Source organism: Vulpes vulpes, chromosome 13, assembly GCF_048418805.1.
Source record: "Vulpes vulpes isolate BD-2025 chromosome 13, VulVul3, whole genome shotgun sequence".
Lineage (NCBI taxonomy): Eukaryota > Metazoa > Chordata > Mammalia > Carnivora > Canidae > Vulpes > Vulpes vulpes.
Window position 1 is genome coordinate 66316431 of NC_132792.1, and position 23404 is coordinate 66339834.

A 23404-nucleotide genomic window follows, 5' to 3' on the forward strand; every position below is an offset into this window, starting at 1 on the left:
GTTAGGGAAATGGGAGAAGATATGTTTTAGGAGGAGGATGAGATTATGTCAGAAACATCTGCACTCTGTGGTGCACTCAGGAGCAAGGAGAAGCCCCCGGTTCACACTGAAATGTCTCCCTTAGTTATCCAGAGCTAAGAATGTTAATGAAAAGTCACTCATTTCTTTCCATTAAAAAGGCCTACGTTATCCTGGTGACCTCAGGAATGCCAGTAGCATTGTCTGGTTCCAGCTGAAGGACTTCAACACATGCTTATATTTTACTGGAATGACCAGAAATTAGTGTCTCAAATGTTGAGGAGTTTATTTCCTTGGATATAATTACTGATTATTTGTATAATTTGAAATATTTATTCCAATTTAACGGGATGGTTTTTCCAGCTCTTACACCTAAGAACTATATCTTATAGATGCAAAATCTTCCATATGTTTAGTCTATAGCTCCCACAACAATCAATATTCCCTTCTGCTAGTACTAAAGAAGAAATCGTCTCTGTTTAAAACTCATGGAGACCCTACTTGAGAACAGAACAACATTTACACATCTAAGACGATGACAATGATGCAATAATTTGAATTCTCCTAGCTATATGATTTAACTTGTTTGCAGCTTCCATTTCTTATTAAGTTTCCTCCAAATCCATAAATCTCTTTCTGAATGTCCCAGCTATCTTTGCTGGTGTTCAAAGAAGCACTCTGAACAGTGCCTTCCCTGCACATTTTGATACCATCACAGACTTCTAAATCCTAGGATTTAACTGCTTCCTCCATCTACATTTTATTTTCCTAACAAGTTTTCAAGAGTCAAGAGGACTTATCCTTACTTTTATTACTCTCATTAGCTCTTAGGATGTACTCTGCACAAAGCAGACATTTAATAAACATGCATTACACAGCCAAAGAAACTTAAATATTAAGTTCAAGGATTCCCTTTGGTGGGGGACATATTGGGTCATGTTCAAGGTAAATTGCTGTTGTAATTCAAATTGTTTTTGGCACGAGAGTCAAACTAAATTAGCTCAATGTCTTTTGTTTCTCATTAACTCCAAAGCACATTGAATTCAGAAAAACAATGTGAATATTGTTTGATAGTACCTCATATTTTGTCATATCTAGCTAGTTTGAAAGTTATTCTAAAGCAGTAGACAGATGGAAAAGATATAAATCCTGAGGTACAGAGTTCAAACAGAAATGCTCTTCTCTGGTCACCAAAAATACCACTATGTTCGAGTACTATAAGGCAATGCCATACACATTGTCTTCATATTCAGAATAAAAAATTTTCCAATGAATAATTAAAAATCACTTCAAGATAACTCTAAAATCTTACTATGCTTTTCAGACATGGGGAGGGAATTCTTTCAATTGCCTGATATCGATTGTGGGAGTTTTTCCTATGTACCTCTATTACCAAATGCACATGGCTCAGTTCATCAGTTGTGATCATTATTAAGTCATTAATCACTGACTTTAAAATATCATGAAGAAACATTTTAACCTGAAATGGAGATGGCATCACCCTCCCTACTTCATGAAGATGCACAGAATCAGTCAACTTCACACGTCTTAAATAAATTGTAAGTTTGTGAAGACAAAAAGAAGATCACATTCATTAAAAATAAATGCCAGTTCATTATACACAATGTCATTTACAAGGTCCTAACATTGAAGAGGCTGGCTACTCCTTGCTAATATTTTCTGAGAAAACAAATAATGGAACCTCACAGGAATGTCAAATGGAGGCAGGACTCTGAGTCTAGTCTTTTCTGTGAGTGAATTTAACAGAGATTGCATTTACTCCCGTTAGTGATAAATGTACCTATCACACTTCAACTTTCCAGGCAAACTTGTTTTTGTTTATTAAAAGGTTTAGGTTTCGCTTTCTGATTGATTCTTCAGACAGATTTTTGTGTCTTTAGCTCCCTGAATTGAGTAAATGCTGTTTAAGTTCCCACACTGGCTTCTGAGTCCTATTTTTTATCTCTGGACCCGGCCTCATGCTAGAGTCCTCTTTTCACCATGGACCTTATAACATAGATGTGGAAGCCACTGGAGCCAAAACATATGAGGTAGACCCAGAGAGAGACCTCTGCCCAAGCTCCATTGGTGAGCTAGATCTGCCCATTTCCCAGCCCCTGTTCCATGCCGGTGACTTTGTTTCTTTTCTGATCTCATTGCTGTCTGAAAATTCCTTATAATTTTAGATGGGGTAGCTGCTGCTTTGTCTTGTGGTTTTACCAAAAAGGAATCTTTTTTATTTTACTTTTTTAATCTTCAAATTATTTTTAAACATTTATTTATCTATTAGAGAGAGACAGGGAGAGAATGAGTGGGAGGGAGAGAGAATCTGAAGCAGACTTCTCACTGAGTGCAGAGCCTGATGTGGGGGCCATTCCATGACTGTGAGGTCATGACCTAAGCTGAAACCAAGAGTTGGAGGCTTAACCTACTGAGCCACCCAGGTGCCCTGAATCTTGTTTATTTTCTAAGAAATTCTTTTTCTAGCTTTATTAAGAAATAATTGACATGTATCATCATATGAGTTTAAGGTAGACAGCATGATGGTGTAATTTTCACATATTGTGTAATGATTACAATACATTTACTTGACATCCATCATCTTACACAGATAAAATAAAGAACAGAAAAATAATTTTTTCCTTGTAATAACTCTTAGGTTTTACTCTCTTAACTTTCATATATCACAGCAGTGTTAGCTATAGTCCTCATATTGTACATTACATCCCTACTACTTACTTCTCACTGGAAGTTGACACCTTTTGACCACCTTCCTCCAATTCCTCCTCCTTCCATCTAAAAAGGAATCTTGAAGATGGTCAGAGGAGGCCAGACTGACTTATGCAATTAAAACTTGTGGATGAAAGGTAAGATTATATATATATATATATATATATATATATATATATATATATATATATTAATTAAATTTTATTTTTTTAATTGGAGTTCAATTTGCCAACATATGGTAAGATTATATTTAATAAATTTGCTGAATTTTCTTATAATTTACTGTTATAGGGCATTATGTATTATATTAGAAATCTAAAATGAAAAAGTATTTTATATTAAAAAATTTATTCCAGACATGGGGATTGAGTGGGGATTTTATACCTTATTTCCTAGCACAATGTTTTTAAATACAATTATTTTATACTTGTATGTACAGCTAATTTTATGGTTGAATCAAGCTATGAAAGTGAGCATACATTCAAAAAAATCAGAAAAAAAGGTGGTAACAGAGACCTTAAGAGGCAAAGGAATTAGGTTAACTTTAGAAAGATTTAAGGCAAATTACATTAATTAAGTCCTTGTTATGTGCTGTGATCTGTATGTAGTGTGTTCACATTTATTATTTGATTATTTAATCCCTTAGTAAATGTTAGTTATATTTATATCAACCCTAGAGTTTTAATATTAAAACTCAGATTTAATTCTGGTACATTTCCTTTACTTTCTTGAATACAGAGGGAATATTTCTTGAATACAGAGGGAAAATTCAATTATTTTTAGTGGGAGAAATCAGTAATAATTAAGTATAAATCTTAGACACTACTTGATAAGTAATCTGATAAGTAATCACCAAAAGGTCTTTCAAAGAACATTTGACTATGTTGTACTAGATAACTTACAGCCATGGCAAAAGAAAAACTAAAACAAAATACGAGAAAAATATTGATTTGTGAAGGTATATCTAGAAATCTTTTATGTTCTGTTGTGAATCTTAGATCTTTTCCATGTCTGTATTTTGGAGCCTACTTTGAACACGCTGAAGTTCAAATATATATCCTGGCTCCTCTTTTGATAGCCTTTGTTTTTAGTGATTGTAACACAATGATGATTTCATCAATTTACTCATTTTTTATTTCATTTCAAAGTCAACTGGAAGCAGATGTGGCAATTAAAAAATTTCTCTCATTTTGTGATGGAAGGTGGAAAGCATATCTTTCAGGAGTCTACTTTAGGCACAAATAGCTTTAATGAGCAAAAAGCTAGTAGCTAAAAAATAGGTAATTATAGTTTTTAAAGTGGTTTTTCATATATATTTATTTATAAAGCACCAAATTAAGCTATAGAAGAAGATTTAAAAAATTAGTCATGTTACCTTGCCTCCATATTGTCATTCTTATTTAATTTGATAAAAATCACAAGACTTACAGATTCTATGAATATAATGTGGCTACTTAATAAATGTCAGTGTTCCTATCCATTCTGTGCAATACAACTGGTCTTACTATTTTTTATTTTCATATCCATGTAGAATCTATGCTCTGCTGAGCTCCATTTTGCCTGGCAGAATGACTTCTTTTACTTGGTTTGCTTTTAGTAATTTTTCTTTCTTTATTGAATTTCTTTATCTTTTCTAATAGTGACATGTGTCATTACCTCCCTGGTTCAGCTATTTCCAATTAAACTTTTCAGGGTGTCTTAAATGCTGGGGGTCAAACATTAGGATGCACACAAATCATATGGGCAGCTTGTGGAAAAGGTGAGTTTCTGAATCCCCACTTCAAGAAATTTTTTCAATAAGCTTGGTGAGAAATGGGGGGGTGGGCTTTTTTCATAAAACTTCTGACACTTTTGATGCAGGTTGTTGAGGCTGACACACTAATCCTCTGCAATAAGGCAAGGACTCATGATCCTGAGGACTAATTTTTCTGAGGAAATCTTTCAATTATCTATTGTTATATAACAGACCACCCAACACTTAGTAGCCTGAAACAACCATAGTAATTAATTTTGCTCATGAATCTGCAAACTGGGCAGGATTGGTGGTAATGCCTTAAACTGTCCACATGATGTCAGCAGAGGTGGTTTGGTTGCAGCTGGATATCCACTTCCAACATGGCTCACTCATATGGTTGGCAAGTTGTGGCTGGCTGTTGCCTGGGAGGTCAACCAGAAGGGTGTTAGTTAAGAGCATTGGTTTCTTTCTACATGGATTGTTCGTGATTCTCGTTGGGCTTCCTCACAGCATGGTGACTAGGTTCTAAGATGGAGCATTCTATGAGGAAGTAAGCAGAAGCTTTCAGTCTCGTCAGACTTGGCCCCAGAAATGGACACTGAATAATTTCCTCTATTCCATTGGTCAAAGCAATGAAAGAGTGCTCTCAGATTTGAAGAGAGGGTTAAGTGTCAAAGAATTTTTCACTGTTTTAAATCTTTTATAGTAACTTCATAATTTCAGAGTGTGATCCTAAAAGGGAATTTAGAGGCAATTTAGTCTACTGGCTTCCAAGTGAAACATGGACAACTAGGCATTGAAGTACAAAGAGAAAATATTAGAACTTCATTATATTTTTCATTACTTATTTTGGTATTTATCATATAATAAAATGGACTTTTTTTGCTTTGGGGGTATGTTTTATGAATTTTAATACCGGTATATATTTGGATAGCTACCACTATAACCAAGATATAGAACAGTTTTAGCACCTCAAAAAACTCTCTTATGCTATTCTTTATAATCACAAACTTACCCTGCCTGTAACTGCTGGTAAACACTGATTAATTTTCCACGATAACAGTTTTGTCCTTTCTATATGTCAAATAAATGAAATAACAGAGTACTCTACCTTTTGAGATGGGCTTCTCACAATGCTTTTGAGATTCATTTATATTGTTGCATTTACCAATACTTTGTTCTTTTTTTATTACTGAGTAGCAATGCATTGTATGAATATACAGGTTGGCTTACCTATTCACCCGTTGGAGGACATTTGGATTGGTTCTAGCTTTCTAGCTTTTCATAAATAAAGCTGCTATGAACATTCATGTATAGAACTTTGTTATGTTCTAACTCATACTTTAAAAATATATATTTGTGAAGTGTGTTTTAAAATGTGAATAATGATACAGTAATGCATGTTTATAATTTACACGTAAGTTGTGTATGAGTTCATATTAACTCAATTATAAGAGTATGTGGTCAAAGCTGGGAAAATTTTGCTGATGATCAAAGCTATGTGATGAGTACATGGGCTTTATTATGCTGTGCCTTCTACTTTTATTTGTTTCAAAATTTGCATAATATAAATTTTTAAAAGGTTCATAGATCTTTATCTGATGCACCCCACTAATGTAACAGATGTAGAAGTGAATATTGAGGGTATTACTGGACATAGGAGTAAATTGCAAAGACACACCCAGCTCTTCTGCCTCTTTCCAATGTGTCATGAAGCTGATTTAGGTGAAATGACAAATTACATAAAGATTTTAAGTTAACTATGCATAGTCTCATATTCTAGCATTTGCCAACCACATATTTGGAAGTATTGATGAACACTTTTTTTTTTTTAAGATTTTATTTATTTACTCATGATAGACCTAAAGAGAGAGAGAGGCAAAGATACAGGCAGGGGGAGAAGCAGGCTCCATGCCGGAAGCCCCACGCGGGGCTCGATCCCAGGACTCCAGGATCATGCCCTGGGCCAAAGGCGGGCGCTAAACCGCTGAGCCATCCAGGGATCCCCTGATGAATACTTTTTAAAAAAATCACATTATAAGAACAAATCAAGGTCAGCAGCGCTATTCTTGTTCGATCTTTGTTCTTTTATTTTCTCCTGGCGCACTAGACAGGTGTATTGCAGAGAAAGCAAATCACTAGTCTTGTGAGAACTGAAAGTCCTTACTCTCTCTGCCTGGTGTGTAAACGTATCCTATTACTGTAGCTACTTGTTACTAATGTCAGCACACAGTAGAAAAACAAGGTATAAAAACTTTAGTATGGTTACAATTCTGCAACACCAATTCAAAGACATTTAATTTGTCAGAAACCAGCAATGAACCATCCTGCGCTCTCTTAACTGTCATTGGCCCCTTGGCTTGGGTTGGAAAATTTTTTATTTACTATTATTGTTATGCCTTTATCATTATTTTCCTTGTAAAAAGAGAATTAAATTACCCAGACTGCCTTAACTTGGCTAAAACCTGCCAGACATTAAGAGTTCTTTCCATCCCACACTCCTAGACCTTGATGGCCTATGAAAGAAAAATGGGAAAGACTGACACTAGGAATATAAAGTTGCCTTCAAACCAACCTAGAAGCCCAGATTTGAAATAAATGACTACAGTTTGTTACAATTTGGCATGTCTCACCTATTTAAGTCCTCACATCCTCTCTTTTCCTAGCTACAATATAAGGAGAGCATTGCATTTCCAATAAATAATGTATAATTAATTAGCATTTCCAAAAGCATATTACCCTTTGCATATAACTGTCTTCCCTCTACCAAAACAGCAGGTACTAATGAGATCAGGTTTTTGTCTGGGAGCAATCAGTTCCTGTTATCTGGCAATTATGGAGTGCTTAGGGGATGGAACTTAATTTCTCTGGGTTCATCCATTTACAATCAACCTTGTTACAATGGAAAGGATAGAATTCTTCTAGATGGGAAATCTTATTTAACGAAGTCAGAGAAAAAGGATACTTGCCCTAAGGGAATCTTAATATGTACTACCTCAGAGAACTGAATAATTCTGAATTTGAGTGTCTGTTCAACATGATGGTGTGGGAAGATCTTGAACTCACTTCCTCCCACAACACAAAAATCCAGAGCTACACATGAAATAATTCCCTCTGAAAAAGGCCTGAAAAACTCCTCCCCAATAAAGAAGAAAAGAATCACATAAAGGGTATAAGAGGTGGAGACATAGTCTTGCCACCTCCTCCCAGTGCTGTGACCTACAATTGGGAAGAATCTCACATCCAGAGATTCTCCCTGAGAAGTGAGGGGTTTGTGCCCCACATCAGGCACCTCAATTCTTGGGAACTGAACCATAGTGATTTGAGCCCCCAAAATGTCTGGCTTTGAAAATCAATGGGTCTTAGGCTTAAGAAAAATGCCACTCTTAAGGTGCTCCCATACAGACTCACTTGCCTGGGACTCTGCACAAAAGCAACAATCTGAAAAGTGCCTAGACCATAGGTGAAGATTCATTTGCTAATCTTAAAGCATCTACAAGAGAGCAGGTGCCTATTAGGACTCTCTTCAGGGACAAGGGTGCTAGTGGGTGCCATTTTTGCATTCTTCCTCTAACCTGCTGGATGGTGTGTGCACCTCTCACCTCCAATGCAGACCCCACAGCTCCACCAGAGCCAGGCAGCTGAGCATCCCAACTCTGCAGCCCTGTCACCCACGCCATGCACTTCACATAGAGGATGCTGCTTGACTGTCTTATTCTGGTAGTCAAGAAGAATTGGATTTTTGGGTCCCACAGGTCTAAGATAATTGGAGAGACAGTTCTTGGTATGCTTCAAGACTACCACACATCTAGAAGCTATGGAAGTGCTCTCAGGGAATGTAGGCTAGAGGATGCCATCTTTGTACTCCTCCTTGGCTTTACTAAAGCTCCCCAATATCTCACAGAAAGGAGCTTACACACTCATTTCGTGCCTTGATTTTTGCAACGATTGCCCAGTAGAACAACATCAGATTGTCTTGTCTGGAGGCAAGCAGGGTTTATAATCTCCCAGGACTATATATATTTGCACACATTAAAAGCTGCTGCCTGAGAGGCTAGCTTGCAATTAGCCTAAAACTAGGGGCTAGTCCCTTCCTCTGGATTACTCATGGGACTTCGTACTCCCTCAACAACTGGGGAGCATCAAGAACAATAAAAAAAAAGAATTAATCAGACTGCTTAGACAATCACAGAGATTTGAGAAACAGCCAAGAGGGCAGATTAAAGGATAAAGTTTATCTCCTACAAGAAGTCACCCTTTCAAGACTGAAAGAGGTAGCTCTTTTGCCCAATACATAGAAGCAAACACAGAAAGTCAAGCAACATCACACTCAACAGGGAGAAGCTCGAAGTTTTTCCTTTATGATCAGGAACAAGACAAAGGTGCCTACTCTCACCATTGTTTTTCAACATCATATTGAAAATCCTAGCTAGAGCAATCAGGCAGGAAAAAAAGAAAGAAAAGCCATCTAAATTTAAAAGGAAAAAGTAAAACCGCCAGTATTTGAGGATGATATGATTTTATATATAAAAAGCCCCAAAGACTTCATCAAAAAAACTGTTAGAACTAATAAACAAATTCATTAAAGTCGCAGTGTGCAAAATCAATATATAAAAATCTGTCACATCTTATAAACCAACAATGAACTATCAGAAAGAGAGATTAAAAAGGGCACCTGGGGAACTCAGTCAGCTGAGTGTCTGACTCTTGATTTCGGCTCAGGTCACGACCTTAGAGTCATGAGATTGAGCCCTGCATTGGGCTTCACACTGGGTGTGGAGCCTGCTTTGGATGCTCTCCATCCCTCCCCCTCTGCCTGTTCCCCTGCTCATGCATGCTCTGTTTCTCTCTCTCTCTCTCTCTCTCTCTCTCTCAAAAACAGAAAGAGAAATTAAGAAAATAATCTCATTTACAATTGCATCAAAAAGAATAAAATCCTCATGCACGGGATCCCTGGGTGGCACAGCGGTTTGGCGCCTGCCTTTGGCCAGGGCGCGATCTTGGAGACCCGGGATCGAGTCCCACGTCAGGCTCCCGGTGCATTGAGCCTGCTTCTCCCTCTGCCTGTGTCTCTGCCTCTCTCTCTCTCTCTCTCTGTGACTATCATAAATTAAAAAAAAAAAAAAATCCTCATGCACTTTAACCCAGGAGGTGAAACTACATCGAAAACTATAACACAATGATGAAAGAAATTAAAGAAGACACAAATAAATGGAAGAAATTCCATGCTCATGGATTGGAAGAATTAACATTATTAAAATGTCTACACTTTCTGGGACGTCTGGGTGGCTCAGTGATTGAGTATCTGCCTTCAGCTACCGGCGTGATCCTGGTCTGGGGTTCAAGTGCTGCGTTGGGCTCCTTGAGAGGAGCCTGCTTCTCCCTCTGCCTGTGTCTCTGCCTCTCTCTCTCTCTGTGACTCTTTTTTTTCTCTCTCTGTGACTCTTATGAATAAATAAAATAAAAAATCTTATTTTATTTTAAAGACACACACAGAGAGAGGCAGAGACACAGGCAGAGGGAGAAGCAGGCTCCATGCAGGGAGCCCTACGCGGGACTCGATCCCCGGTCTCCAGGATCACGCCCTACGCTGCAGGTGGCGCCAAACCGCTGCGCCACCGGGGCTGCCCTAAATAAATAAAATCTAAAAAAATAAAATGTCTACACTTTCTAAAGCAATCTACAGATTGAATGCAATGTCTATCAAAATTATAATGACATTTTTCACAGAAATAGAGCAAACAATCCTAAAATTCGTGTGCAGCCACAAAAGATTCCAGATAGCTAGAGCAATCTTGAGAAAGAACAAAGCTGGAGGCATCATGCTCCCTGACTTTGAATTAGGTTAAAAAGCTATAATAATCAAAACAGTATGGTATTGGCATAAAAGCATATACATAAAGCAATGAACAGAATGCGGAGGACATAAATGAAGCCATACATATATGGTCAATTAATTTATGATGAAGGATCCAATAATATACAAAGGGCAAAAGGATGGTATCTTCAATAAATGGTGTTGGAAAAACTGGACAACCACATACAAAAGAATAAAAATGGATCACTATCTTATACCACACACAAAAATTAACTCAAAATAGATTAAAGACTTGAATGTAAGATCAGAAACTATAAAACTGCTAGGAGAAAACACAGGTAGTAGACTTTTTGAAACTGGTCTTGGCAGCATCTTTGGGATCTGACTCCAAAGGTAGTACCAATAAAAGTAAAAATAAATGGGTGGGACTAAGTCAAACTAGAAAGCTTTTGCATAGTGAAGGGAACCATCATAAGATAAAAAGACAACCTAAGAAATGGGAGAATATATATGCAAATCACACATCTACTAAGGGATTAATATCCAAAATATATAAAGAACTCATACAACCCAATAGCAACAACAAACTCCAGAACAATCAGATTTTAAAAATTGGCAAGGGATCTGAATAGACATTTTTCCAAAGAAGACATACAGATGGCCAATAGGCACAGGACAAGATGCTCAATCACTAATTATCAGGGAAATGCAAATCAAAACGATAATGTGGCATCGCCTCACAGCTGTTAGAATGGCTATTATCAAAAGGACAAGAAATAACAAATGTTGGTGGGAATGTGGAGAAAAGGAAATTCTTGTGCACTGTTAGTGGAAATGTAAATTGGTATAGCCACTATGGAAAACAGTATGAAGAGTCTTCAAAGATTAAAAATAGAAGTGCCATATGATTTAGCAATTCCAATGTCTAGCAGGGATTTATCTGAAGAAAATGAAAATGCTAATTCAAATAGGTATATGAATCCTTATGTTTATTGTAATATTACTTACAATTGCCAAGATACGGAAACAACCATTGATAGATGAATGGATAAAGAAGTTTTGTTATATAAACTATGGAATATTGCTCAGCCATGAAAAAGAACAAAATCTTGCCATTTGTGACAACATGGATGGACGTTGAGGGCAAGTGAAATAAATCAGGCAGAGAAAGACAAATACTGTATGATTTCACTTGTATGTGAAATCCCAAAACAAAGCAAATAAAACAAAATGAAACTCATAAATACAGAGAATAGATTGGTGGTTGCTAGAAGGGAGGGGGGTTGGAAGGTAGGCAAAATGTGTGAAGGGGGGTCAAGAGATACAATCTTTGAGTTATAACTCATATGGATGTAATGTATGGCATGGTGACTACTGTCAATAATATTCTATTACAAATTTGAAAGGTGCTAAGAAAGCATATCTTAAAAGTTCCCATCACAAGATAGTTATTTTTTGTAACTCTGTATGGTAACAGATTTTATCTAGACTTATGGTGGTGATCATTTTGCAGTGTATACAAATGTTGAATCATGTTATACATCTGAGACTATTATAATGTGTATCAGTCATACTTTAACAAAAAATATTTTTTAAAAATAATTCAAAGGAGTGAACTATTGGCCTAGAGAACTTAAAAATTATGCTTCTGAATTAAAATGAACAGAGAGGTCAGTAAAGCATGCTGATCATATTTTTGAGTACGGTTTTGTCCGCTATTGTAATAAATACTTAGTGTTATTAAGTAAGTTTAAATGAATAAAAGTTTGTTCACTTTATTTTTTTGGACTACATTTTTAAGTTCACACATATACCCACTTGTTAGAGATAAATAAACTCTTATTGCAAATATCTATTTTATTTATGCCCTTTAGGCTGCAAATAGCTCTAAAGTTCTTTTCAATGATCTATTGTTCTCTTAAGTTAGGAAATGAAACTAAAGTAATACAGATCTTTGAAGTGCAGTATCTATTTAGGCAATTCCTGCATGATGATTGGAGATGAACCACAGGGTGTTAGAATTGGTGGCACAGCAATGAGTGGGGAGGGAGAGACCTGAACTAGGAGCATGCATTTTGATATTGAGTGTAGCATTTATTATAAATCATCCTCAAGGATGTTATTGATATGGTATGTAAGGAATATATTTTTCATTGTTTTCTGAGGCATGGCTGCAGCTGTGTCCTTCATCTCCTATTCCAGACCTTTCTGTGACTGATGGCTCTGCTCGAAATGGACTGGCAGGCAGGGGCCATAAACTGGCGGTATGGCTACTTCACCCTCTGGGGTAGTACCAAGAAGTGACCAAGCTCACACTTTACAGCAATATGATTTCCAAACCTGTCTACATGTGAGGATTACCTGGCCAGCTCTTCATAAGTAGCTCTCTGGATCTCATTTCACACCCATTTAAAGAAGATCTCCAGAGAGCGGGACTCAGGAATTTTTTAAAACATCTCTGGGTAAACCTGATGGTCAGCCTGTGGAGGGACCATCGTTTCACTCTGTTTAAGTGGTTCAAACAGAGGTATGTATCAAGAGAACATACATGTGTGTGCTTGCACAGACACACACAAGTCATTATGACTAATTAAACCACTGGTTCATTTAATCTTGTGGATTTTATCATGATAGTATCTGGGCACTTTGGGAGGCTGACTGGAGAGATTACAGAGATCATAAAAATATTCCCAGTTTCTCCATAATAGCTCAATTGGATATAAACATTGTATTATGGATTTTCCCCAACCTCTGTTGAATCTATAATAAGAGACACTTATGGTCTTTACCTGAACATATATCTAGTAACACAGAACCATATATGGTAGTTATAAGTAAAGTGACTTGAAGAGTTGATAAAGTTTGTCTATTATTTTTGGGAAAACTCTAATTCCTAATGTGTTCTTCAATGTTTCCTTAAATTTGCTAACACTGAGACCCATGAACTGTTTCATTCATTGGAGGACAGAGTGTAAGGCAGGGGATGGTATCTACTAACTTGGTTCTATGCTTAAATCTTTGTTTTGCCAGCTGGAGACCTTAGAAAGTCATAATCTCCTTTCTTGATCCCCTCCCCCCATTTGGGCTCATCTCTACGTTCTCTGTGGGCTCTATATTCTATGATGATGACCATTCTTTCAGCCATTTCTGGTGTTTTTTTAGCCACTATCTTCCTGGTGTTTACCATTTAGGCAGGGTGACATGACTCCTTCACGAAATGATAAGTGACATGCAGCATAGGAAGTAACTGGGATTGTGTAGAGCAGCATTCTTCAAGGTCATAGGGTGGGTTGATGAGGGAAGGCTTGTGGTAGGTAGTTAGAACTGAGGGCTAGCAAGAAGAGGATTTAAATAGGCAAAAAAGAGTGGAGAGAGTATTCCAGGTCAAATGGGAAGCATGAAAGTTGGAATATATATGCTCTGAACCCAAGCTTTCCATCCCCCAGAACAGACTGAATCTCCCATGAAGTAAAACCCCTTCTTCATTTCCAAAGGTCATTGCAGTGACCATTATGATAGTCTATTTATAGTTATTTGTAAGTAGTTTTTCCTGTGTTTTTCCCCCTTAGACCACAAGATCATTTTCCATTCACCTTTGTATTGCCTGGATCCAGCAGACATCTTATAGCCAATAGACTGAGTATCTAATATATATCTGTTACATTAAGGAATAGGGGAAACAGTAAGAATTTGGAGGTAAGGCTGGTGTAGTGAATGTCATGGCACATCACTCAGGTCTCCCATTAGGACCCATCCCCCAACTGTTGGGAGTATTGATGGTTGTCTATTCAATCAGTTTCTGGAAATTGCTCTTAGCTGAAGTCAGGTCCTAAGTCTGTCTCACTATAGGTCAAGTTCCCTCCCCACAAAGGGTCCATGTCCAATGACTGGTCAATGCAGGACAATAAAACCTAAGTCTCTTTCCCTCAAAGTGAACAATTTTGAAAGGCTGTCACGGTGCAGGGGCTCCCTGTGTGATTGGTTGATGTCTTTGTTGAGTCTGCATTGCAGTTCAATTCTCCCATCTGTTCAGCCCTGCTTCCTGCACTTCCTCCTGGTGTTCATCCTACGGGCACACTCCATTAAATTTCTGGTATGCAAATTTCCACCTCAGAGTCTGTCTCTCACAGAATTCAATCTAAGACAGCTGGTGTGGGAGTTTAATTTTGGATACTATATAGGATAAGGTTGGAACAACCCTGTTTTAAGCCCAAATGACACCATTATGAGAATTAGGAGTCACCCTTACTCATCTGTCAGAAAATTGTCCTAAATATACAAACCTACAGTGATTGTAAAGGTGGAAGGCTCTCAAATAATTGAGCGACACAATGGAAAGATAGGTTTGTGCCAGATTACGAAAGGCTTTACTAATCAGTCTGTGGATTTTATCTTCTCAATACTACACTCCCATTTTGCTTGCATTCCAGGGCGTTACTAGCTTTTAATCCAAATTTGAGTAATGATTCTCTTCATAGTTGCTATATGTGAATTTACTATCAGCCTCCAATTCTGTAACATCCTTGAAATAAATCCTTGTTTCTCTGTTCACTATTATACGCAGTTTACCTGTATTTAGCATTACAGTGTCAAGGGTGATATAATCTATGGTTTCTCATGTATTCATATATTTGTTCACTGGGAAACATCTTCAGCAGAAGGGGAAGTCTCCTAAATATGTCCCTGAGATTTCTCAGGTTAAACATTCATTACACAGTTAAGTTGAATACTTGGCAAGTATAATTTAACACCAGCACAGCAACCCCCTCCCAGCCATATCTGTGCAGAAAATGAGAGCTGAGAACCATTTCCCAAATTTTGTTCCAACGTAAGTCTTCCTAAATTCACCTAGATTAGTTAATTTAGGCATATGGGTATTCTACAATGTTTTGCTTATAGTGCTAAACCACAATCAGCTAGCAGGTATGTTATGGACAAGTCAGATTGTTAAAGTCAAATGCTTTAAAGATTCATTAGCATAGAACTTACCTCATATTCATGCTTTCATTGAAAGCATTTCATTGAAACACTCTCGTCATACTAAACAATCTTTCAACTGCTTTCTTTTTCTGTATTTTTATCGACGGAATTTTCCTTTCATGGCCATTTACTCAGAATCCTTCAAATATTTCGTCCCATTCCAGTGATAGGAAATAAATTATGCCCTACCATCAAGAGATAAAATCAGTAATAGAACAACCACTATAGATCAGCTGGTACCTTTTTCTTTTGACAATATGCTTCATTTTGATAACAGAAGGATTTGGCCACCTTGCTCAACCCAATTTAAACTTCACACAGGGTCATCAACTAGTAATGAGAAACTGGATTTTCACAGTTGCATCCTAGAGAGAATTTTTTTCCAGCCCTAATCTGTAGCTTTGGTCATCAGCCTCTGTATATTGGCTTTTTGATAGCCAGGCTATAGATGCATTGCATCATAAAGTACAGTCTTGGTGGGTTTCCTTTTCTAATGTGCAGTAAATAAGAAGTTCATCATTATCTTAACTTTCCCTTTTGAACAACATGAATGCAAAAACTTGGCATAGTGGATTAGTTATGAATCTCCCACCGACTGTGTTCTCCAAATGAGATGAATATAGAATCTCAAAGAAGGATATTTTTGGTAAGCGCATGTATTATTTATAATCTCAGCTAATATTTAAATTTATGTGCTGAAGATGTGGGTTAGAACATATAGGTGTGTGTCCTTCACTTTAATATATAATTTAGAAATTCAAGACTGCTTCAGAAATAGTGACATGTTTCAAAATGTGATAGGAAGCAATATTATCTCCCCCAATTCTATTTCTTGCTCAAAAAGTCCTCTTTATTCTTACAATGATGGATAACAGCAGCCAGTAATCAAGGGCTCTTTCTCCTTCTAAGATTGCAATCTTTCTGGACAGAAACTTTTTCTAGTGATGAGAAAGACGTTTAAGTGTTTGAGTAGCAAAGCTGAACTTGGGTAGAAGAACAAGACTTCAATCTAGTGAAAGTAAAAAAAAAAAAATAAACAAAAGAGAAAATGAAATCCACCATTGTCCTGTCTCTCTCATGTGAAGCATGAAATTTGCGACAAGATTATCACCTGTTTGGCAGTTAGATATTTGAGAGTTGACTCTGCCGGTAAAAAAATAAAGGAAACATTTACTATCAATAAAGAGGGGAAAGATTCTACTGGGCAATAACTGGTATAATTCTTAGCTCAACTATCATTTTATAGAAGCCAAAAAAGCTCAAACTCTGTAGCTCGTTATTACAAAAGATAATTTGGGCTTTGAATTTTGCAGGTGTCTCGGGGTAAAATGCAATCAGCATTAATTAAAGTACTCCTGCTTATAATTATGCCTCTGATAGGTTCAGGAGAACAAAAACTACCATAAAACAAATGTGGCAAAAAATAACTAAAAATAAGGGCTCTGTAGACTCAGATCCCTTCAAATCATTTAGCTAAATAAGCACATTCATGTTTATGTTTGTTTTCAGCATTTCTTCTTCATGGATTGTTACAGCTCCCTAATATAGGATTCTTCCGTAATCAAGCCTTTCCTCATCTCACCGATCCCATGAAGCTTTTTGGAAATTGGCAACCTTTTCCTACTGCTCTCCTCTTGACCTCTGCCTGTTGTTTTTTAACCTGCAGCCCCTTCATTCCCACATTTTTCATGTGGGTTCATCAGGGTTCTGCCTTTGATCTTGTCTTGTTCTGTGTGTTTTCCCTGGGCATACTTTCTACTTCAACAAAGGAGAACTAACATCTAGTCCTAAGCTGTCATCCTCAGCTTTGCTTGGATGTCCCATAGACCTTCAACGTGAACATGCATAATACCATATTCACATCCTCCCTCCCCAGACCTGCTCTAAGTTCCGTATTCCAACCTCGGCTGGTGTCATTACTGAACCATTCTTCCTCCTCTCTCTTCTTCCACTGAGTTTCCGAATCTTAATTAAATCTCCTCAAAATAAAATAAAATAAAATAAAATAAAATAAAATAAAATAAAATAAAATCTGTCTCCAACAAAGCATTTGCTTCCATTCCTAATGCCCTGGCATAGTTCCGGCTCTCATCATCTCTTGTCTGGACCATTTCAGAAGTTTCCTCTTTTTGATGTTTCTGTTGCCTGATCATTTTCCCCTATTGCACACTCCACATTACTGTCTGAGGTACTTACAAAACAAATACAACTCTGTTATTCCCCTATTTCAAACCCACATTCATCCTCTTTTGCTTATATGATTAAATACAAATTTATCAGTTAGGAAAAATTTGTTAGTTAGCAAATGCCCAATACTATTTTCCTTGCCTGGAATGACTTTACCTTTTTTTCCTTCATCTAGCAGGGCTTTTTTGTTTGTTTTTATTTGTTTGTTTTTTAAGAGGGGGCCAGGGAGCAGCAGAGGTGAGAGAGAATTCTACCGAGAGAGAATTTTAAGCAGGCTCCATACCAAGTGTGCAGCCTGACGTGAGGCTTGATTCCACGACCTTGAGATCACAACCTGAGCTGAAATCAAGAGTCAGACATTTAACCAAGCCACCCAGGGGCCTCATCATCTAGCAGCTTTTAAAAATAAAATTTGTTGGGACGCCTGGGTGGCTCAGTGGTTGAGCATCTGCCTTTGGCTCAGGGAATGATTGTGGGATTGAGTCCTGCATCGGACTTCTTGCATGGAGCCTGCTTTTCCCTCTGCCTATGTCTCTGCTCTCTCTATCTGTGTCTCTCATGAATAAATAAAACTTAAAAAAGAATAAAAATAAAACTTGTTTAATGAGACTATTTGAGGTTTATTTTTAAAATTATTTTTCTTTTTGCAAACCTTTGGGTACAAAGTTTTAAAATCCTATCAGCTTATTCTTAGAGTCAAAAGTATGGGCTTACAATTTCAGAGCTGATAAAAAAATCATTTATAAGTCCAATAGCAATGAAGACAAAGAGATCTTTCCCCTAGTATTTTTCTCTGAAAAAAAAAAAAAAAGTCATCTTCATCCAATCCACAGAGGAAATACAAATAGCTCCAATAAATCCTTCTTCTCCCTGATGCCATGGTTGATATGTATTTGGAACACAAGAGACCATGACCCAGAAAAAAATATTACTACTGTGACTGAAAAATTAATCAATGCTATGATTCAGGATAAATTAAAATGAAGATGAGGTGTTAAATGTTCTGAAGCTGTTATGTAAAATGTTGATGATTAAGGTACATATTTTACTTTTTATTATGGAAATTTCCCAAACACAGCAGTAGCATAAGGAGAATAGTATAAATGAATTTCCATTCACAGATCAACTAACGTCAACAGTTGGTAACTTTGTCAGTCTTGGGTCATCTATCATTCACAATTTTATTTTGTGGAATATTTTAAGGTAAATTGCCATCATTATTACCTTTTATTTGTGAACGCTTCAGTTTGTAACTCTGACATAAAGTGTTATTATAAACAATAACAAATTATTATATTACCTAAAAAAATTAGTAATAATTCCTTAAGTACCATTATTATTAATATATTTTTATTTATATCAATTTATTATTAAACATTATTAACAATTCCTTGCTGTCTCATCTAATCTATTTTCATATTTCATATTATACTTGGCTGGTATGTTTTTTTAAGATTTATTTATTTATTCATGAGAGACAGAGGCAGAGGGAGAAGCAGGCTCTTTGCAGGAGCCCAATGTGGGACTTGATCCCAGGTCCTGGGATAACTACCTGACCCAAAGGCAGCCGCCCAACCACTGAGCCACACAGGCATCCCTCTTCTTCTTTTTTTTTTTTTTTAAGTAGGCTCCACACCCAGTGTGGAGTTTCATGTGGAGCTTGAACTCACAACCTGAGATCAGGCCCTGGGCTGACATCAAGAGTCAGCTGCTTAACTGACTGAGATGCCCCCCACATTAGTATGTTTCTTCAGCATTTTAACCTATAACAATTCATCCAATTCCCTTTTTGTTTATATCACTTATTTGTTGAAGTGTTAGGCCATTTATCCCATAGAATTTGTCATGTTCTGAAAAATCTCTACTTATTCTTTAAGAGTGAACTCATATGTTTGCTCTGGGGTGCTGTCACTGACTCCCAAAGACAAATTTTCCAACCCCTGAGTTCCGTAGCACTAAGTGCATGGAGTTGCCAGGTTGTTGTACATTTGTTTACGTCTTTCTTTCCCAATAGATTAGAAAGCCCTTGAACACAGGAACATTATTTTATTCATCTTTGCATTTCCAGGGCTTAAAGTCAAACATGACACACAAATGGTGCTTCATAACTTTTTGCTATGTGAATGAGGAAATGAATAAAGATAAAAGACAGGTCATACTTGAAGAAAAAACTTGGCATAGGAATACCATCATTAGTAAAGGAAATAAGGTAAAATTTAGTTCATACTATCCATTCTTTGTAGAGTGTATCATTTGTTTCTTCCCCAAACTGCCTTATTCTTACATGAAAATGATAAAAACCAATCTACTATTTGTATGACTATATTATAATCTTAGGAGGGTTTTTTGTTTTGTTTTGTTTTTACTTCTTATTTTGAAATAATTATAGTCCTATTCTTATTTTGAAATAATTATAGTCCTATAGGAAAATGCAAAAATAGTATATTGAGTCCAAGGAACTCTACATCCAGTTCCCTTTACCCCCACTGTGACATCATCTATAACTACTGTAAATATCAACGTAAGAAACATTGTTAATTATTACAGACCATATTCAGTTTTCCCCAGTTTTCTCATGAACTTATCATGTTGGTTGTGTGTGTGTGTGTGTGTGTGTGTGTGTGTAACTATGTAATTTTATAGAATTCTAGTTTTGATGAAAAATTTACTTCCAAGCTGATAATGGTCTAAATCATAAAGTCACACAGAAAAAACAGTATTAGTTCTAGTAATGATTTTGGTGCAATTGGTGCAGTTCAAATTCTGGTATACCTCTTCTGTTTTAAATATTTAACAATAAAATATAAAAAGAGAGAATAAAAAAGAGATAGTTATGGGTTCCAAAGATGAGTTAAGTACATGCAAAATCAGTAATTGGAAAGAAACAACAAAGATGAATGAAGATGAAACCTTAGGCCTCCTAGTCTCTGGTGTGGGAGCAAGCACTAGTTGTAAATAAGGACTTTTCGCAAACTACCAAGGGCAGGCTCAGTAAGATTTCCCCCTTTTACATGTGAAACTAGGGTATGACTGAGGACTTGCTGCCTGAAAATGTGGCTTACCAGGAAGCTCCCAGATGCTCTGGGAGGTGAGAAAACAAACACTCATCTTCATAATAAAAACTAACTAAGTTGCTTGTTGCTCAGTGTCTTGATCTGTAATATCCTCAGCATCAGAGAGGAAGAGTGCTGAAATTCACTCTAAGATCTGATCTTCAACTGAATGCCTAGGGTCAGGGATGGAGGTAGGGACAAGGAGTTGCTGACTGAAGACCAGACCTGGGACAATCTAAGAGAAGAAAGAGACAAAAATAAAAACTTCCCGCTCAAAATGAATTTACCAATGAAAATTCTAGAATATACGGATATATTCATATGAGAAAGATGGACAACAAAACAATTGGAACATGATTTTATTTCAGATTCATAAAAAACTATGAGCCTAACAAACGCTTTAAACCATGTACATTTAAGAGACTCAAAAGGTAATTAAAAAAACATCCACTGAGGGGCGCCTGAGTGGCTCAGTTAAGCATCTGCCTTCCGCTCAGGTACTGATCCTGGGGCCCTGGGATCCAGCCCCATTCCGGAAGTCCCTGCTCAGCTCCCTCTACCCCTGCCCCTCACTCCACTAATGCTCTCTTTCTCTAATTCTCTCTCTTTCTAAATAAATAAATAAATAAATAAATAAATAAATAAATAAATCCTTATAAAATTCCATTGAAAAAGAAGAAAAATTTATAAAAAATAATCATGCAGAGATAAAGGAAGAATAGTTAGATTAGGGGAAAAAACCCAAAGATTAAAAATTGTTTTTAAGGGGCAGCCCGGGTGGTTCAGAGGTTTAGCGCCGCCTTCAGCTCAGGCTGTGGTCCTGGAGACCGGGGATCGAGTCCCACATCCGGCTCCCTGCATGGAGCCTGCTTCTCCCTCTGCCTGTGAATCTACCTCTCTCTCTCTCCCTCTATGTCTCTAATGAATAAATAAATAAAATCTTAAAAAAATTCTTTTTAAAACCCAGCCATTGAAATAATTTTTAATAAATGAGATCGTTTCTACATTGGAAGAAGGGAAAAGAAAAGGAAATAAGGAGAAAGGAAGAGAAAGAGAGACATAAGACACTTATAGGATAGAACAAAGGCTCCAAAAAACATCTGGTTCCGGTTCTAGAAAAGGAGATTATAGAGTGAATAAGAATAAGTCATATTTGAAGAGATAATGGGAATATTTATAGAACTGAAGAAAAATGAGTTGTCATATCAAAATTCTACTCTAAGTATTGATCAAAGTAAATAAAAATAAATCCAGACCTAGAGAAGCTGTAGATAAAGAATCTTAACAGCTATCAGAGGGAAAATGAAAAATTACCTATAAAGTAATTAGGCTTATAACAGATCTCTTATTGCCAAATATTGATACCAGAGCCAGTGAAAAATAGCTGAAAACTATTAGGAAAAAACTTTAAGACCAGAATCTTTAAAACTTTATATTTAAATATTTCAAACATATCCAAAATTAGTCGATCTAAAATTGTGTATTCAGGTAAACAAACATATGAGTGAGTACAAAGAAAAATGTTTTTGAACATAGAAGGACTAAGGAAATTCACCATCCAAGACCCTCACCTCATAAACAAAACAACTCCTAAAGGCAGTGCTTCAGCAAAAAGAAAAATGAACTCCGAGAGAAGATGTAAGTTTTAAGGAAAGGTGATAAACACAGAGATTAATAATTTTAATCAACTATTAATATTGTAGAATAAGACGAACCAAGAGGTGCCTGGACGCCAGGGTGGCTCAGTCGGTTAAGTATCAGATGGACTCTTGTCACCAGCTCAGGATTGTGAGATGGAGCTCCACATCTTGCTCCTATTGGGCATAGCGACTGCTTAAGATTCTTTCCCTCTCCCCTGCACCACAATCGTGCATACACAAGTGCTTGCTTGTTCGCTCACTCTCAAAATACAAAAACAAAAACAAAAAACCAAAACTTGTGAGTATACTTGGAACAGGTAAAACAAAAACTCTAGGAATAATAACAAGATGGAGGATACTCATTGTGTGGTTAAAGTTGTGGCATGGTCTTGTCATAAAGGAGGGGAATGCATATAATGAATAAATTCAGACCATATATCCCATACTGGTTAAAAATACATATTTGACATATATGTTAAAATTTGAGGGTAATAAAAGGCAATGTAGATTGGAAAGGAAAAAAAACCTGTTCCTTTTTGTATGTTACATAATTGTACATACTAAAAATGAACATGTGGAAATCAAAATTTGAAAACATAATACATTTATTCCAAAGAAAATTAAATACTTAGGTATAAACCTAATAAGACGTGCACAGGGATCTGTATGCTGCAAATTACAAAATGTTGAGGGAAGAAATCAATGCAGCTCTAAATAAGTGACAAGAAAAATTATATTCAATCAGACATGCCATTGGAGGACTCAACAAAGAAAGATATTTCTCCCCAAACTGATCTATAGATTTCATGTTATTCCCACCAGGATCCTACCAATGATTCTGCAAACATAGACAAACCTATTCTAGAAATTATATAGAAATGTGCAGGCCCCCAAATAGGTAAAATAATCTTGAAAAAGAGTAAGGTGGGAGGAATCACTCTACTGTATAGCAAGTTCTTCTATGTAGCTATAATAATCAAGATAGTGTGGTACTGATGAAGAGATTGATATATAGATTAGTGGAACAGGATAGAAAATCCAGAAAAAGAGTCACACAAATATGCTAAACTGATATTTCACAAAGATGCTGAAGCAGTTCAATAGAGGGAGATAGCTTTGGATAAGTGGTGCTGAGGCTACTGGACATGGGCAAAATGGGCTACCTTATACAAAAATTAACTCAACATGGATTATGGACTCTAATGTAAAATACAAAACTATGAAACTTTTTGAAAAAATGTAC

The 23404-nt window shown here is 36.6% G+C and overlaps 1 protein-coding gene across 2 annotated transcripts in view; it reads right to left on the reverse strand.

Moving 5' to 3' along the window:
* NKAIN3 (sodium/potassium transporting ATPase interacting 3) overlaps positions 1 to 23404 on the reverse strand; it is a 606663-nt gene that overhangs the window by 94655 nt on the left and 488604 nt on the right. The gene's annotated exons all lie outside the window — the stretch shown is intronic.